Source organism: Lactuca virosa, chromosome 4 (assembly GCF_052849685.1).
Source record: "Lactuca virosa cultivar CGN04683 chromosome 4, Lactuca_virosa_CGN04683_v6, whole genome shotgun sequence".
Taxonomy (NCBI): domain Eukaryota; kingdom Viridiplantae; phylum Streptophyta; class Magnoliopsida; order Asterales; family Asteraceae; genus Lactuca; species Lactuca virosa.
In genome coordinates, this window is record NC_136429.1 from 6,148,165 (window position 1) to 6,163,010 (window position 14,846).

The following is a 14,846-nucleotide window of genomic DNA, read 5'->3' on the forward strand; positions in this document are numbered from 1 at the left end:
ATGCTATTCATAAGTTTGAAGCTTCATCTAGCTAGATAAGAGTAGCTAGATTCAGCTGCTCATAGTAGCCACTAACATATAAACACAACTCAAATAAAAAAACATGTTCATAAGGATCAAACAAATAACTTAATTATGAACTTTTATTCTTTTGGTGATGAAAACCCTTTTTCCAGAGCCTTTCTTCTGCTGTAAATCGTCTCCTAGAACTTCTTCATTTTGCCAAAAGTCTCCCAAATCGTAATGGGCAAAGGTATTTATAATATCTTTTCAATTTCCCGTTCACGTCGTGAGAATTTAAGACTCATGTCGTGAACTTCGAAATAATCGTGTTCGGCAAGGATTCCTTCACCCGGATGCTTATCTTCTAAAACTCTCTACTCACGTCGTGAACTTCAACTGTTCACGTCGTGAGTACGTCTTTTGGGTGTTTTTTCGTTCTTCTTTTCTTCAAGCCCTCCAAAGTTCCAAGTATTGTTACTTCTGGTCCCTTTCTTTGAAAATACTTCTATTTGGCTGCACATAACAATTTATCCTTATAAGTACCATAATTCTGTGCAAATAACCAAAATATTTAATAAAATGTAGATCAATATTGCCTAAAACTACGTATAAATATGGCAATATCAAAATACCCCACACTTAGGCTTTGCTTGCCCTCAAGCAAATCTACTTATTTAAACTTAAACCTTCATCACTAGCATTACATAGAACAATCCAATTCCAGCTCAGCCATTATGCCAGGACCTCAACGCATGCATTTGTGTCTAAAATTTTTCCTAAGTAACCCCCCATACTTTAAATACTCACAATCTTCATAAACACTCGCCCACTTCTTTCGAACAATGCTCATTTTATGCAACCCTCCGAATCCATCCCCAGAAATCCTACTTAACCTCAAAGTATTTTTGTAAAGCTACCCAAGCATACATAAACTAGAGAATTACAACTTTTTAGAAGATACCACAACTTGGAGCTCCTGAATTCTTCTTTTCTTTGATGCTTGATCTTTAATTTCTTTGAATTCACTTCTTTCATGATTTTTGGCATCTTCAACTTGTGAAACTTCAGAATTTTCGATCTTTGATCTTCTTACTTTGATACTTTTATTCTCCCAAAAATTCTTCAATTATTCACTTTTTTTGGTAATTTCTCTCTTTTTTTTCTTTTTACATGTACTCACTTTTTTTTAAAAAATATCACTTAAAAACCTACATGCTTAAGCAGGGGCGCTTTACTTCAACCTTTATTGGTTAAGACATATCTTTCCTGGATACATTTCAGGTTTAGGCTGCTAAACATGTTGCATTCCTCAAACTGAGCAGGGTTGTGTTTTTGTTCCATGATTTCACTAAAATAAGGGAGGCCACAAATGCATTATAACGTATATCGGCTCAACTAAACATTTGAGCTCTTATCGGATCATTCCACTAGCAAGTACAGTTCAAATGATTACTACTAGATCCAATTAATAAAAACTTAAACTTTTTTTTTAAATTTACCAAATTATCTAGCAATTTACGTTTTCTACCCCCTACCCCACACTTAATTCATACAATGCCCTCATTGTATGTTTAAAATAATATAAAAATTAAGAGAAGGGAGAAAAAGGAACAGACTCCCCTGGGATAGTGGCGTGATCAAAACTCCAAAAGTGTGGAAAAACGTGCATCTCAAATATGGACCTCTTTAAAATAAGAACTCGGACTTGAATTTGCGAAACCAGCCATCAATCAAAACTTTAATCTTCAAAAAGAATGGTGCAAACCTCCAAATCATGTAGACAATGTGGGAAAGCATACGCCACATTGTATATTAGAGAAACCAGCCCATCGAATCGTCACAAAAGTGTCATAAGGAATGGTAGTAATTCCGTGTAATGAAGAAGAACGGAACGAAATGAATATGGTGGAAATTCACAACTCACGACGTGAATCAGTACAGGCTCACGACGTGAAGTCGCTGAATCGCGCATTCTGAATTTCCTTGGAATTTTGTTCACGACGTGAGAAATATAGGGTCACGACGTGAACTCTGGGTAATCCAGAATGAAAACTGCCTTCTTCCTTATAAAGGCATATACTCCACTCAACATCTTAACGAATTAAGACCCTTCTAAATTCAGTGTATTTTGACGACTCTTCCAACTATAACATCTCTCTCGACCCACCCCACACTTATTTCCAATTGTGGGTTTCGACTATCAACTTCTAAACTTAAACGACACTCGCTTAAACGAACACGACTCTTGACTTGACCTTACTCCTTCCCCAAGACTCCTTAGCAAACTAAAAGTTAACAACCAAAGAAGAGCAAAGTAACATAATATCTTAAAGTCTTACAATCCAAACAAATTTAAAAACAAAATAAAAACAAACCAAACAAGTCTAAAATAAACAAAATAAAACTAATTGATCAATCATCTTCATCCTCCTCGTTTGCTCCACTAGTGCCCACCCCATCTCCTCCATGTTCTCGATACTCCGTCCACCTCGGGCAAATTGGGTAATGATACCCCAAATGAGGCGGCTGCTCCACCCCAAGGTGTTGAACCACGTTCTCCATGGTACCCCCAATCCAGTTGACGCTCAATGATAACTGGTCAAAATACCCAGCCATTTCATTCCTAAAAGGTGCTCCTACCATGGGTGCGGGTGGATGCATTGGCTGTCCTCTCTCTCTTCTTCCTCTCACGTTTCTTCTCCTAGGTCGTGGCTGTGGTTGTTGTTGTGGTTGTGTATTAGGCTGCTCATCACCCTCATTACCCTCATCATCTGAAGGTACCATTCCCCAATACGACCCAAAGTTTCTGACAACCCGCATGGTCTCCAAATACCCCATGCCAAACTCATGCTCATCCACACAAGTCATGGAACAAGTAATATCAGGGACAAGCAAATGATATGAGCGGGCCAAACGCGTAATAAATTGCCCTCCACAAATAGGGCTCCCCGGGCGAGAACTAGCTGCAGACCCGGCCAGAAAATGTGCCAAAAAATACGGAATGTTGCAACACACTCCGGGCTGCAAGATACACCATAAGAAGAATAGATTTTGCCTTGTTACTTTGTCTCCATGCCTCCTATGATTTATGGAGAATGTGATGAAACGGTGGAGTAAGCGGTGGATAGGGGACCGAATACTACTTTCGGGAGACACTCCGGAATTAAAAATCATGGATGCAATATTATGCCAAAAAGCATATCCAGTGACACCCTCCTTGTATCCTCTAGCTGCCTCGCTCAAGAACATACCAAATTCGGGAGTCATTGCCTCTCGTCGATCATATATTCCAACCCTCCAAGCGAATTCAACGAGGCTGCACTCCCGATACTCACCCCCTAACCGGAATACCTAAGCTTGCGGCCAATGTGGGTCTAGGACAGTCTCCTGGAATGTCACTGTTGAGAAAAACTCAACACAAAATTCCTTATACACCCGCTCTTGGATCCGAAATAGGTTGAACCAACCCGAGCAAGTGAATTAATACCCATCTCCAATAAATATCTTTGTCAAAAACGGGGACAACCTTTCCACGAGCCCGACTTCCCTTAACCGCGTCCAATTGATTGTAGGAGCAAAAGCAATCTCTCGGTTGTAGAGCCACCCTAATTTGTTGTTCCATCGTGTCAAGATGTCTCGTGACATCGTTGTGGGAAAATTGTAAAATGGGTGTAAACCCGCAACTCCAAGAGGTGCCTCCCTTCTAGGACCCATTTCTGCAAAAACAAGCAACAAACACAGCCACAAGAAACAACCCACAAGTTTAGAAATAAAAGAAACAGAAAACTGTTCAGCCCAGAATTCACGTCGTGAATTCCTAAGAATTTACGTCGTGAATTCGTCATCGATGTCACATTCTGGTCTGTTCTTGTACAAATCGGCCAATGCAATGCTGGGGGTTTACTCCTATGTTACTTTTGACCATAAATCATCTACATTCCAAGGCTAATTCACGAATTCTAGGGCATATTTTATACAATTCAACTAACTAACAAACCCTAAACCTAATTTCAACTATTAGAGAAGAATTAAACTTAGTACTTAAGAATAATTACCTTAGATGGAAGTATTACGTAAGCAAAAAGGAAAATAGAGTGGTTTCGGCCAATATCGAACGGAGGGGACCAGTTCCCGGTTTCACTTCATGAGGAATAAACAAAGTGGTAGGTCAAACTGATTCCTTATCCTTTAATCTGTGGTCCCGAATAATTTACAACTCACGTCGTGAATCCGGAATGGTTCACGTCGTGAGTTTTGTCTGGACTTCTAAAATTAGGCCATTTAAATAGGAAGTGGGCTAAGGCATATATTGGGTCATTAATGAAAGTGAGCAGGCTTACAAAAAATATAGTTATCATAAAATAATCATGCCCGTATTCCATCAGAATTCACATCGTGAATCCGAACTGGTTCACGTCGTGATGTACGTCTGATTTATTAATTTCTCCAAAATTAATTTTGTAAGATATTCAATAAGTTTTACCACTTGATTTTAATGACTCCTTACTTGGTAATTTATTATGCAGATAATAATTCGGATGACATGATCGACTTCCTAAAAATATGCTAAAAACTAAAAAGAAAAAGAAAGAAAATGCAAACCAAACTCGGGTTGCCTCCCGAGAAGCGCTTCTTTTTGAGGAGTCTTGAGCTGGACTCCGTGCCTCCTACGTTGAATCATCTGAAGAGTTCACCACCAGGATCTTTTGCTCCTTGAAACGCCTCTTGTAAGCTTGAACACATCTTTTATACGCCTTTTTCGAATTTTCCTTTTTAGCTTTGACCTCGTCTCCATCCAGCTTGCGTTTGGTCCCTTTAGTCTCTATCTTGTCTTCATACTTACACTCCATAGTATCCTTTTCTTCCTTTACCATTGGACTTGTTATTTTTGATGTAACCTCCTCTTTATCACTCGTCATCTCATCATCTTCCTTGCTCACCCAAGAAGTTGGATTTGTGTAGGCAATGACTTCAACTAAAAATGGAACAGATGCTCTCGGTTTTGTTCTTTTAACTTGTTGAATTGTTTTGATTTCTTCTTCCATGAGCTTCTCTAATTCTTCAAGTTCATTTTCTTCATCAATATTGAAAACCTCTTCTCGATCATGATTCCCTTGGAAACCATCTTCTATTCCAAAAATTTCCTTCTCATCCCCAACTCTCAAGGTGAGCTTGGATTCGCGTATATCAACCAGAGCTCCAACAGTGTTAAGTAACGGGCGACCAAGAATAATTGGAACATTGGGATCTTCTTTCATACCTAAAACCACAAAGTCTATTGGAAAAACAAATTTCCCAATTTTCATGAGAATATCTTCCACAATGCCCCGGGGCTGTGTCACTGAACGGTTTGCCATGTGAATAGTCATCTTTGTAGCCTTCAACTTCTGAATATTTAATTTTTGATAAAACGAATAAGGCATCAAATTTATGCTAGCCCCAGAATCGGCTAAAGCATAAACCTTCATATTATTCCCAAACTCACATGGGAGAGTGAGTCGTCCAGGATCCCCCATCTTCTTAGGTATTTCTCCCAACACAGCTTTTGAGCTTTGCTCACTTAGAATTACCTTAGAATTCTCCTTTAATTGCTGATGAGTGTGTAACAAGTCTTGTAAGAACTTAGCAAATTCTGGAACTTTTGCAAGTGAACCAATAAAAGGAGTATTGATAGGAATACCCTTCAATTGCTTGATAAACTCCAGATGTTCTCTCTCCAGTGGACTGAGATTTGCTCTAGACGGGAATGGCAAAGGTGGTTTATAAGCTGGAACAGATACGGATTTCTTTTGTTCAGACTGAGCCCACGACGTGAGCATGGCGGGCTCATGACGTGAACTGGGTATTCCAGCAGATTCTTCAATTTCGAGCTTCGGCTTCTTTGGCTTTGGATCGGGCTGTTGTGGCTCCACTTATAAGGCTTCTAGGAACTCAGAAATCGCCTCTTCTTCAATATCTATGGCCATTACGTGAGATTGGATTTTGTTTTCAGGATTTTTCGGGAACATCTTCTCATTAACCAAAGTGGTAAGTTGACCAAGTTGTACTTCAAGGTTATTGATGGAGGCTTGCTGATTCTTTATTAATGCTTGCTGATCTATCATCATTTCATGATTATTCTTCAATATAGTTCTTTGTTCTTCCATTGCAGTGTCAGTAGCATCGTGTCTTTTTGCTGAAGCTTCCATGAATTTCATCAACATGGTCTCCAATTCTGATTTCTTCTCAACTAGTGGTTGCTCTCTTTGGTAGAAGCCTCGGCCAGTTCGCCTAAATTTCTCTTCTTTTTGGTTCTTGTATTCTTCGTAAGGCAGCCACTCTTTCTTTAGTTTTCTCCAATCTTCATCATACTTGTCCCCACTCGAATAGCAAACTTGAGCTTTCTTGTTTCCATATTCATCCATATTGCAATCCTTTGTCAAGTGTGGGCCACTACATCTCTCGCAACCAACTCGAATTGCATGAATTGATTGGTCCATTTGGGTCAATCTCCTATCCATAGTGTTAAGCATTGCCATCATAGCAGCCATCTCTTCAGTTTGTGCACCTCCACTGCCTTTCATTCCATCGCGTCTTGGGTTGTGATACTCACGAGAGTGCTTTGAAAATTCTTCAACCAGCTCCTTGGCCTGAATTGGGTTCTTCTTTGTTAGTGGTCCTTGCGAATCAAGGAGTTGTCTAGTCATGGTATTCACCCCATCATAAAATATCGACATTTCTTGCTGAAGATTTAGGTCATGTTGAGGACAATTCCTTAACAACCCCTTGTAGCGCTCCCATGCCTCGTATAATGACTCCCCCGGGTTTTGCTCAAAGTTGGCAATCGCCTTCTTGAGTTTATAGATTTTGGAGGGTGGGCAAAACTGATCTAGAAATCTCTCACGCAATTGGGCCCATGTGGTGATTGTACCAGGTGGGAGTGCCTTTAACCAGTCTTTTGTTGCTCCCTTGAAAGTGACTGGTAGCATCCTTAGCAAAGCTGTCTCCCTTGGGATATTGGGAGTATTAAAATAATCCGCAATATCGTTCACCTCGTCTAAGTGTTTGAAAGCATCCTCGTGATCCTTCCCGTAAAATGGGATATCCTTAAGTGCAGTAAGGATATGTCCCTTCAACTCGAATGTGGCATTGGCAGGAATCGTAGGATGTACTAAACCCGACCCCACATCATCTCGAATGCGCTTCTTGTAGTCCCCCATGGCCATCTCATCAATGTTCGCCATTTCGTTCTCCAGCTCGTTCTCGGGTTCACTTGTTTGTAATTCAAATTCAGGCTCGGTATCGTACGCGGACTCGGCTTGGATGGGTATTTGTTCTAAGTTTTCAAGCTTGCTCTTGTTCTTTGAAGATGAACTTGACTCCTCCGTTTTCTTCCCTGACTTCTTTGAGAACACTGATTTGAATTCTTGTAAAGGTGTCTTCTTTGGTGTTTGATCTTCTTTCACGCTCTTATCCTTCTTTTTGTGAAGTGTAGACTCGGGATCTTCAAGTGGTGGTACCAAAGGTGTGTTAGAACCTCTGGTCATGAACTCCTGAAATGAAACAAAAAGATAAAACATAAAACTGAACTAAGAAAAACGAACTGAAATAAACAAAACTAAGGACTTCAGTTCTCACGTCGTGAATCTTACAGGTTCACGTCGTGAGTCCTGTAATGCAAAAAAAATTAAAACAGAAAAATAACTTTTTGTAGGTTTTATCCTACAAAAAGGATCGATTAATTTAAAGCAACAAACTAATAATTAACTAAGCCGTTCCCCGGCAACGGCGCCAAAAACTTGATGTGCACGGAAGTACCCACTAATTTTAATATTTATAACCTAACAAACTTAGACTAACTATGCACTTATAGGCAGTGTACCTAGTCAGATTACAGTATAGCTTGGGTAAGTCGGGTGTCGATCACAGGGAACGGTGTTATTAATTAATCTATTTACTACTAAATTAATCTAATTATTAACAAGCTAAAAGGGTTTTTATCTGATTTTGCAAGATCAGACTAACTTAACTCAAATTCAATCAATAATTAAAAACACACTCTTATCTAGTTCGAATCCACTTCGTCCTTATGGCTAGCTAATAATTATGGATTATTAAGTTGGTTGTTATTATATTAGTAATTTAGGTCTAAATTTACCAATAGTTAATTAATTCATGTAAAACTATGTATGGTCACACACAATTAAACACAGAACTAATTATGTTTATGAATATGCTATGTAAGATTTATCATGCAAACAGAATTATGGTCATAATCTATGTTCTCTAGCACAGCAAGGTTAATTACTTCAATTACTAACTAAGATTTTGGTCGATCCTAGCTCTAGCAATTCAATGTTCACTAAATTACTAGGTTATCAAGTTCATGCAGTTAATGGTCACTAAACTACACATAACATGAATTTAAGCAACTAAAGCAACAACTTAAGCATGCTAGGTAACAATAAATCAAACACAAGCAATTCACCAACTAAATAAATCCATAAAAAATTATGCTATTCATAAGTCTGAAGCTTCATCTAGCTAGATAAGAGTAGTGAGATTCAGCTGCTCATAGTAGCCACTAACATATAAACACAACTCAAATAAAAAAACATGTTCATAAGGATCAAACAAATAACTTAATTATGAACTTTTACTCTTTTGGTGATGAAAACCCTTTTTCCAGAGCCTTTCTTCTGCTGTAAATCGTCTCCTGGAACTTCTTCCTTTTGCCAAAAGTCTTCCAAATCGTAATGGGCAAAGGTATTTATAATATCTTTTCAATTTCCCGTTCACGTCGTGAGAATTTAAGACTCATGTCGTGAACTTCGAAATAATCGTGTTCGGCAAGGATTCCTTCACCCGGATGCTTATCTTCGAAAACTCTCTACTCACGTCGTGAACTTCAACTGTTCACGTCGTGAGTACGTCTTTTGGGTGTTTTTTCGTTCTTCTTTTCTTCAAGCCCCCCAAAGTTCCAAGTATTGTTACTTCTGGTCCCTTTCTTTGAAAATACTTCTATTTGGCTGCACATAACAATTTATCCTTATAAGTACCATAATTCTGTGCAAATAACCAAAATATTTAATAAAATGTAGATCAATATTGCCTAAAACTACGTATAAATATGGAAATATCAAAATTTTCCCCGGCAACGGCGCCAAAAACTTGATGTGCACGGAAGTACCCACTAATTTTAATATTTATAACCTAACAAACTTAGACTAACTATGCACTTATAGGCAGTGTACCTAGTCAGATTACAGTATAGCTTGGGTAAGTCGGGTGTCGATCACAGGGAACAGTGTTATTAATTAATCTATTTACTACTAAATTAATCTAATTATTAACAAGCTAAAAGGGTTTTTATCTGATTTTGCAAGATCATACTAACTTAACTCAAATTTAATCAATAATTAAAAACACACTCTTATCTAGTTCGAATCCACTTCGTCCTTATGGCTAGCTAATAATTATGGATTATTAAGTTGGTTGTTATTATATTAGTAATTTAGGTCTAAATTTACCAATAGTTAATTAATTCATGTAAAACTATGTATGGTCACACACAATTAAACACAGAACCAATTATGTTTATGAATAGGCTATGTAAGATTTATCATGCAAACACAATTATGGTCATAATCTATGTTCTCTAGCACAGCAAGGTTAATTACTTCAATTACTAACTAAGATTTTGGTCGATCCTAGCTCTAGCAATTCAATGTTCACTAAATTACTAGGTTATCAAGTTCATGTAGTTAATGGTCACTAAGCTACACATAACATGAATTTAAGCAACTAAAGCAACAACTTAAGCATGCTAGGTAACATTAAATCAAACACAAGCAATTCACCAACTAAATAAATCCATAAAAAATTATGCTATTCATAAGTTTGAAGCTTCATCTAGCTAGATAAGAGTAGCTAGATTCAGCTTCTCATAGTAGCCACTAGCATATAAACACAACTCAAATAAAAAAACATGTTCATAAGGATTAAACAAATAACTTAATTATGAACTTTTACTCTTTTGGTGGTGAAAACCCTTTTTCCAGAGCCTTTCTTCTGCTGTAAATCGTCTCCTGGAACTTCTTCCTTTTGCCAAAAGTCTCCCAAATCGTAATGGGCAAAGGTATTTATAATATCTTTTCAATTTCCCGTTCACGTCGTGAACTTCGAAATAATCGTGTTCGGCAAGGATTCCTTCACCCGGATGTTTATCTTCTAAAACTCTCTACTCACGTCGTGAACTTCAACTGTTCACGTCGTGATTACGTCTTTTGGGTGTTTTTTCGTTCTTCTTTTCTTCAAGCCCCCCAAAGTTCCAAGTATTGTTACTTCTGGTCCCTTTCTTTGAAAATACTTCTATTTGGCTGCACATAACAATTTATCCTTATAAGTACCATAATTCTGTGCAAATAACCAAAATATTTAATAAAATGTAGATCAATATTGCCTAAAACTACGTATAAATATGGCAATATCACCCCACAACCCCCACCTCACATTGACCCCAACACCCCTCTCACCTATCAGCACTACCTTACCCTCCAGCAAAGCAATGAAAACCTTTGTATCGATGTTCAACATGTTGAGACGACATTTTTAGGTGAGCTTTGTAGTTTCCGTGAGGTACTCCGCCGACTTCCGCCTCCACCTCCTCCTCAATAGACGTTTCCTTCTCCTTCCCAAGCATTGAGGACAATGCTTTATTTTAAGCTTGGGGAGGGGATTTCTTCTTTTTGTACAAATTATTTCGTTCTCTTTTTTTCTATTTTCTGCTGCGTTAGTTTTTATGAAAAACAAAAACAACAAAAAAATCAAAAAATTTTAAAAATCCAAAAAAAATTCGTTTAAGTTTTTACTTTTTGACTTCTTTTCTTAATGTTTGTTTTAAATATATATATATATATATATATATATATATATATATATATATATATATATATATATATATATTCCGTTTTTCCGCATGTTTGCATTTGCATTTAAAAAATAAACCAAAAAGATTTTTAGTTTTTGTCATGTTGAAAAAAAATACGAGATGAGGATGCTCTTTACATTTCATAGCTTTGCGAAGATGGAAAATGAAAGTACAAAGCGACCGAGTTGTTATTGGAAGTGTAGAATCAGTTGTCATAACTAGGGGACCCAAACACCATAATTTGAGACACTAGCCTTAGAAAATAAAAAAACGGTGTACTGAAACGTTTTGTGGGCGGCAATATCAGTTTTGCGGTGATTTGCTTTTGAATGTTTAAAAAGAACCTTTATCGACAACTGTGGACCCACAGAACACGGACGTATTTTTTGACACGCGTTACCTTCGCGGTAATAGAGAGCCCTTCTATCAGATCCACACAGTCAAGAAGAAAGGAAGGGTACAACTGTCATATCCAGTACCCAAGTCAAAATTTAAATCACTTAATAGAAGAAATCTCAAGAAATTCAAAAGTTGATTGAAGAACTCAAGATAAAGAAAAAGATACAAATTCAAGTTCAATCAAATCAAAAGTCATCTCAAAGTCAAATCTGGTGAATGAAGAGATGTGTGATATGATATTTGTGGCTCTCGAAAAAGTGAAAGCATAGGAGCTTGGCCCCTACGGGTGCGACCCACTGCTTCAGCGAAAGCTGATTTGACGTGACAGGTTCTTAATGTATATATATATATATATATATATATATATATATATATATATATATATGGTTCGATTCCTGTGATGACTAATTTTAAAGTGATGACTCGTGAAAACACCTTAAAAAATTGAAAAAAAATACAAATTATAAAATCGAGCATAATTCTATGTCCGGGAGAAAACAAATTGGAAAAAACAAATTGCATCATTAAATTTGATCAATGATTCAATTTTAATTTTTTATTTTGCATCATTATGATCCATGATTCAACTTTAATTGTCTGTATTAATGAGTAAAAGTAACAAATATTAGATTAATTATATGTTAGGGTTACCTCTAATATAAATCGATCAAACAAGTCTTTACGCTTCCGAGCTTGTGAGAAGTATTGGACTTTAGTGGGAATTTTACACTGTGCTTAATGTTACTTTTCTAAATTAATTAAGAACTTATTTGGTTAATTCAGTAAAAAGTAAAGTTTAATTCAAATAGTTTGTTTTGGTAAAACATTTTAGTAAAAGAAAATTCATAGAGCTTATTAATGATTTTCAGTACCAGTTTAAACAGTACACAGTTCAAGTATCGTGTTGAATGTTATTTGCATGATTAGGAGAGTCACCGCGAAAACTGAAATTGTTTTTATCTTATGAATTTTATTTTAGAGTTTAAATTGTGTTTTCTTCCTTTTATAAATTTCTGTCAAAACTCATTTTAATTAGTCAACAAATCCCCCCATGTTAATTTCTGTTAACTTAGTGAGTGCCGTACACAAGAGAGGCATAAACCTTAGGACGTGTCCCTGTGGATTCGACCCTGCTTTCATGTACTACCCCTTAGTGTATTAGAGCAGTATTCTTAATTATATTATATGTTTGTTAGGCGTTGCAACACGCTTTTAACAGTGGTAATCTCTAATTTACAAGTGTTGTTATTTTCCCAAGTTGAGTCTCTATGTTCTTGATGGAAGCTTGATGATTTCTCACATTAGGATCAGTAGTGTCATGCCTTTTTTCTGAGGCTTCCATGAACCTATTAAGCACAACTTCAAAATCCATATTCTTCTTGGGTGGTGGTTGCTCTTTTGGGTAGTAGCCTCGATCGCTTTGTCTATACTTCTCATCCTTTTTTTATTATACTCATATGGCAAACACTCTTTCTTTGGCTTCTACCAATCTTCATGGATACTTGTCGATCTTAACTCTCACGTCTTCAGCCATGGCTCTGATACTAGTTTGTTGGGTGACAACAAAACAAGTTAAGCACTTCACACAAAAGAAAAAAAAACTTCGGTGACCTTGCGGAAATTAAACTTCTGAAAAAGTAAATCAACTGAACACAATATTTAACGTCGTTCGGTCAAGGTGACCTACATCTACAAGCGAACGATAGAGAGAGGATTTTATTAACTTCCAAGAACAATTACAATCATAAAAAAGGTTACACCTCACTTGATCTCTCAAAAAACAAAAGAATCTCTCTTGCTTACTAACTGCTCCAAAGGAGTGCTCTCAACCCCACAGTGTAACGCTTGGTTCCTGGTATGTATTTAAACTTATAAATTATTCAATTTTACAGAGCAACTCGATGAGTTGGAAGCCCCAAACTCGTCGAGTAGAGACTATAAGGGGTTGCGTATTTTAAGTGACCTACTCGACGAGTTGGGAGGCATCAACTCGACGAGTAGGCTGGCAGATATGAAACCCTAATTTATGGGGTTTGCACCCTATTTAAACACCTTAACCCTCATAAGCTGGCCTCATTTCCAGCCTCCATTGTCCTAAACCCTAGCCTCAAAACCCTAATGCATTTTCGAGATTTTTGGAGCTAATCTTATGCATTCTTAGTTTTGGGTTTAAAGGGTTGCGCCATTGGGCCTTAGTAGTTCGGTCCATTTTGTATTCTCGGTTTGGGCCTGTCCAACCGTGTTTATCTTTCTAGGGTTTAGTATATAAGATGCATGCATGCATTCTTATCATTAACACTTTCATTATTATTTTATCAAGTGTACTGTAAACCCTAGCTCACCTCTACAGTGGAAGTTCTTAATTGAGCTCTGCTGAGGTGTGACTACATTTTAATCATTCGACATACGGATTGATTCATTGTGTGTTCCAGTATTTATTGTTATTGCTTATTTACCTGTTAAAGATCTATCGATCTAAAGAGTGTTTAACTCATCAATTTGTATCAGAGCAGGAGACTGTGTAATCTATACGCATCTCTTCTGTCGAAGAAGGTTTCAGGGTTTTCCGCTAATACTGATCTCTGTTAGAAGTCATCATCTTGTTGTTGACGTAATTCTTGGATTTCGATTTTACCCTGACTTTGTTTACAAGTCTGATCTTGAACAGGTTTTTCGCAGTATCATCATGTCACTCAACGATTCCAACGCAAACCCTATCAATATTTCCAACAGCATTGGATCCACAACTAGGATTCCCATTCTATATACTCAGGATTACGAAGTATGGACGCATCACTTTGAAGATTATGTGATCGGTTCTGAAGACAATGGATATTTAATCTGGGAAGCGATCACTGTAGGTCCGTTCACTCACATTGGCACAAACCGAATCATAAAGACTCAAAAGGAGTACAACCAACTTGTGGTTGATGTTAAAGATCTTCCTCAAGATGAAAAGGAGAAGTTTGTATGCAATATTAAAGCGCTAAGAATGATCAGATTTACATTACAGTCTGACACCTTTCGGTTGGTTAGTTCATGCACGACGGCGAAAGAGGTTTGGGACAGGTTGAAAGAGTTGTATTCTACCGATGAGGATCTTGAGCATTCGATCCAGACTTTATTGCTTTAAGAATTTGGAGACTTCAAGCAGAAACCTAAAGAGAAGCTTATACAAGCCTTTGATCGCTTTAATCAACTTCTTAACAAAATGATAAAGCATGGCATAGAGATGAAAGTTATTGAGCAGAAGGTCACATTCATGAATGGCCTAAGATCCGAATGGATGGTTGTTGTGTCTACTGTAAAGGCCCATGAACAATTCAAGTCTTACTCTTTGGCGAAGCTAGTGGGTATACTAAAGTCACATGAAGGTGCAGTGACTAAATAAACGAATGTGGTTTCTAGCATGGGTTCTTTGGCCCTAATTTCCAAAGGAAAGAATACAGTTGAAGAAGAAGAAGATTTGAATCTCTCTGAATTTGATCTGACAAATGAAGAATATGCTTTAATGGTTTCAAACCCAAAGAAGTTC

The 14,846-nt window shown here is 37.3% G+C and overlaps 1 non-coding gene across 1 annotated transcript; it reads left to right on the plus strand.

The window, feature by feature from the left end:
- Positions 1-6,735: 6,735 nt before the first annotated feature.
- LOC145110133 (small nucleolar RNA R71) lies at positions 6,736-6,842 on the plus strand. Its single transcript, XR_013709513.1, has one exon. It is a non-coding gene; the product is annotated as a small nucleolar RNA R71 (small nucleolar RNA).
- Positions 6,843-14,846: the final 8,004 nt, after the last annotated feature.